This window comes from Xyrauchen texanus, chromosome 7 (genome assembly GCF_025860055.1).
Source record: "Xyrauchen texanus isolate HMW12.3.18 chromosome 7, RBS_HiC_50CHRs, whole genome shotgun sequence".
NCBI classification, from domain to species: Eukaryota; Metazoa; Chordata; class Actinopteri; order Cypriniformes; family Catostomidae; genus Xyrauchen; species Xyrauchen texanus.
The window spans coordinates 51,253,478-51,258,759 of NC_068282.1; positions in this window are offsets into that span (position 1 = coordinate 51,253,478).

Below are 5,282 nucleotides of genomic sequence, written 5' to 3' on the forward strand. Positions count from 1 at the left end.
AGCAACCATTGTCGAGCACCTTAGCAACCAAAATCCATAGAGGGATATCTTCCATTCTGAATGTCACAGAGGCATGGGAGTTGGTTTATATCATTCATACTTACAAGCAGCCTTTGGAGTTTCATGAATGGCAGTTGCCAAGCCACTCCCTAGCAACTAAACAGAGTACCCTAGCAACCGGGTAACAAATCACATATCTCTACACCAGAAAATCGCAGAGAATTCTGGGTTGATTTATTTCAATCAGGATGGAAAGCTCCTTTCCATCCTAAGTGAAATAAGTCAACCCCACTTCCGGGTTGAATGATTTTACTCAGGATAGCAAGGAGACTTGATAAATATCACTATGGTAACTGCCTAGCAACCAGATGGGGGCACCCTAGCAACCGAGTAAAAAAACACATATCTCAGCAGTTATAAAATGCTATTTGACGAGTTTTCCCACGGCAAGCACCACTCACATTTTCTTCAGGAAATGTACATTCTAGTTGATAAATATAATCTTTAATTTTGTATGATTCATCTCATTCTACTAAGAATGGTAACTATAAGGCTTAACTTGATCAAATGCAATGATGTGTAAAACCAATATGATTTTGTAACCAGGGATTTTCATGTTTTCTTACCAACACATATAACAGCCATAAAAAAAATCATGTTTAGTATGTAAGTGTTTTCATACTTGTGTATGAAGCGAAAGCTGATGACAATGAATATCATGCCTCTTGTACCATTCTCAAGATATATAAGCTCATGATTAAATATGCACGATTTTTGAGTGGGACATTTTTAAGAGTCTGAATCAAAGGACCATAACTCAACTGTTGGAAAAGACAGCCCAGTTGACCATGTGACTCTGAAAAGTCACTTCTGATTGGCGCAGGACACCTATGGAAATGCGGCCAATTTCAGTTCAAATATTTCCAAACAGGAAGAACATGCTCTCTTGCTCTTCTCTCTTCATTGTCTCTACATTCTCGCCTTCTTCGGCTCTCCGCTCTTCTGCCTGCATGTGCTTCGTCTGGTCACTCCGCTGACGGCCAGGTCCCTCGCTATGTGAGGTCCAAGAAAACTCGGGACTCGATGTCCCGAGAAAACTCATCATTCTCTACGGCCTCGCTTCAAAGCTAAATGATCATTCATACAGACAAAATCATCTTTCATACAGAGATCCAAAACATCGATTGAACGAACTTTCGACCAAGAACCAAGCAACACAAAGAACGCAAGGAAACACCAAAGACACGCAAGTACATCTCCAATATTGTGTTCAAAGTGCTGGTGTATTAATTAAATAATTTGGGTAATCCGATAGCAAATCGATGTAGACTCAAAGTATAAATGGTTCTTAAGGTATTGTCAACAGACTCCGTAAATTCATTTTCACTGTACTGATCAGTTATTTCACATTCTATCTCTTTTCACCAACCTGTCTTATGTATATATGTGTTAGATTAGTTTATGTTTAGAATAGTAAAGTTTGTCTGTGTTCAAAGACGACGTGACTGTGGTATATTTTGATAAATAATCCCATTCCTGTTTCTAAAAGATTTAGCTTCAAAGCTGTACCTAAATACGTGTGATATTATTTTCAATAAGCCATGAGAATAATATCACTCCAATAAGTGAATTAATCATAATTCACTTATTAAAGCCAATTCCTTACAGTAGAAATTGTGAGCTGATACAACTAGACATTGTATTACGATTTCAGTGGTGGAGAATATATTAAGACAAATAATCTAGTTATTTGTCATTTATCTAATTTATAATGGTTGTCAAACGCAACTAATTCCGTTATACATTTCATTACCTAATAAGGTACAATAAGGACAGTTTAATTTATTCCATAGCTCACATATTTCAAGACCCTAAATTCCCTTCTAAATTTAGCATACCAAATATCCTTACATATAATGGTGTGAGAATGAGGGCAATTTAAAGTTCACTTCTAAATGTCGCATTTACTTTATTCCCTACACCGAGAAGACCTGAAGCTTTGTGCATAGCTACAGACCAGGTAGCTTTCACAGCAGATGAAAAGATAATGCCGCTCGACTGATTTGGAGTGAGATCGGAGCTGGTCATGAGCACACTGCACAAGTATGGGAAACTCTCAACTCCTCCTCTGAGTAAGCAGCAATTACCAGATCATCGGCATACATAACATGGTTGAGCAATAGGGAGCTATCCTTTGACCACACCAGGGCATCGATCAGCCTCCCATTGTATCCCATTGTAAATTCCTCTGGTACAGCCATTGAAGGCTTCACGAACTACGTGGTCGAAATAGATGTTAAATAATTTGGGAACAAGAGGACATCCCTGTCGCACTCCAAGGCATACAGGGAATGGCTCTGACTCCCAGCCACGTTGTTTTATCCTGGTCCGCTCACCATCACGAAGGTCCTTAATGATCATGAGCAGAGGTTCAGGGACTCCGAAAGCACGAAGAAACAACCCAGAGCCCAGACCTGCTGATGGTATCATAGGCCTTGACCAGGTCAATAAAGCAGAGATGAAGGTCTTTTTGGAATTCCCTACACCTCTGCTGTAGCAGACGAACAGAAAATATGGCATCCGTCCAATCCTGCGGAACCTGTCCAGTGGTCCAGACTGTTGTTATGATATAATGTGGGGCATTCTGTGCACACACGCCACCCTCCCTCAGCAATTCGCCTGGGAGATCATCTCTGCCCGGTGCCTTTCCCGGTATCAGACTCTGGATCGCTTTCAGTACTTCCTCAACAGATTAAACCTAAGCCAACCACTCACAGTGGGTGACTTCTTCCTCCAATATTTGAGGCACAGCAGCCTCGACAGGGTCATACCCACTTTGTCCCATGTTGTTTTCCTGGCTGAGGGATTTCCCCTCCCCCAGGACCTCACAGAAATACTCAGCAAATCTGCAAACCTGTTCCTGGGGGTCGGAGATTGGATCACCGTTCTTTCCCCTAATGATGGTAATTGGTGTGCTGTTACAGGTTACTTTTTTGATGTAATTAAAGAGCAATTTGTGATCACGGGCCGCTGAGGCAGACTCCATCTCCTCAGCAACCCACGACCACTACCTATTCTTGTAGCGCCTCGCGGCTTTCCAAACCTCAGAGCGAAGGCTGCAGTAATCCTCCTCATTCTCTGATGTTGGATGCTGTAGCCGATGAGAGTGGGCCTGTCGCATATTCTCAGCCAGCTTGAACACCTCCTCTGTCAGCCAGGGTCTTTGGGGAGGTCTGGACCATGTACCCAAAGCAGCCATTGCAGCTGTATGAGCCACATTCCTAAACCTCGCCCATTTCCCCTCAACATCTGTAGGATTGGGGGATGATGCCAAACTCAGTCACAGGCGATTGTGAAATTCTCGCTTGCAATTAGCTGAGACCATGCCACTAAGGGTTTGAATGGGGACCAGGGTGTACACCCACCACCGGAGTGGAAGAATGGCAGGTGCATCTTACAGATGGCCAGTCGATGGAGTTCAAATCTGCTCCACGGTAGGTCCTGGTATCAAGGACATATGCCCGCAGCCGCTGTTCCATCACTATGTAGTCCAGAAAATGTTCTTGCTTGGATCCAGCATGCATCCATGATGTGGTGTGGATGTGCCGATGCCGGAACAGCGTGTTGGTAATTACAAGCCCATGGGCTGCACAAAAATCTAGCAGCCTCCTGTCATTGTTATTGAGCTGATCTGGCCCATGCCTTCCAATCACTCTAGACCAGGTGCCAACATCCTGGCCAACTTGGACATTGAAGTCACCCAACAAGATGACTCTATCCCGAGGGGCCACCTTAGCTAGCACCTGTGACAGGAGGTCTCAGAAGGCATCTGACTCATCGGCCTTGCCTGTATCCCTCCATGGATGTCTTCAGTGGTGGCATAAGTAACCATGACCACCACTTCTCGCCTCTGGTTGATGGGAAGGCGAGCCCTAAGTATCCTGGGGCTCACAGCTTCCCACACCTCACCGTCACGCCCCTTTCATTCTTTTGTTCAGAGAAGAGCCACTCCCTGTTGTTTGGCAGTCTCCTGCCCCGAGTAGAGGACTAACCACCCCTCATGGTGGCAGAAGCCAGAACCGGTCCACCGGACCTCCTGAATACCATAGAGATCCAGGTGGTACCGGCCCACCACCCGACAGAGGAGTGATAGCCTCTTCTCCACAGTGAGCATTCTAACATTCCATGTGGCCATTCAAAGTAGTTTTTTGTTTTTTCTGGAGGAGCCACGGGGGTAAGAATTCAGTCTACTGGCTCCACCAAATGGAATTTGGCCAGGAAATGTCATAGACGCCACCGGCACAAGCTTAATAAGTTCTTTACATCATAGTTTTGTGGTAGTTAACTGAAAAGTTTGAGGGGTTACCAGCCCCTCGCACCCATCCAGAGCCCCCATTTGGCCACTGTGGTAGTTACAAATGCCATGAGGAGGAAAGGCCAATCGGAATTGGACCTCCCCCCACATCCCTGTCCATGTCAGCATTGCCAGTCCGGCACTATGAGGAGGTAGGGGGTTGTTTGCAGGACTACACACACACACACACACACCATTAATAAACACACTACACACACACACACACCATTAATAAACACACTACACACACACCATTAATAAACAAACTACACACACACACACCATTAATAAACACACTACACACACACACCATTAATAAACACACTACACACACACCATTAATAAACACACTACACACACACACACACCATTAATAAACACACTACACACACACATACCATTAATAAACACACAACACACACACCATTAATAAACACACTACACACACACCATTAATAAACAAACTACACACACACCATTAATAAACACACAACACACACACCATTAATAAACACACAACACACACACCATTAATAAACACACTACACACACCTTTAATAAACACACTACACATACACACCATTAATAAACACACTACACACACACCATTAATAAACACACTACACACATACACCATTAATAAACACACTACACACACAAACCATCAATAAACACTCACACATACACCATTAATAAACAAACTACACACACACACCATTAATAAACACACTACACACACACACCATTAATAAACACACTACACACACCATTAATAAACACACTACACACACACACACCATTAATAAACACACTACACACACACCATTAATAAACACACTACACTACACACTGAACTCTTATGTGTGTCATTCGAGTGTCCCATCATGCCCCGGTGCATTGTGGTCTCAGTGGGTGCGCATGCGCACAG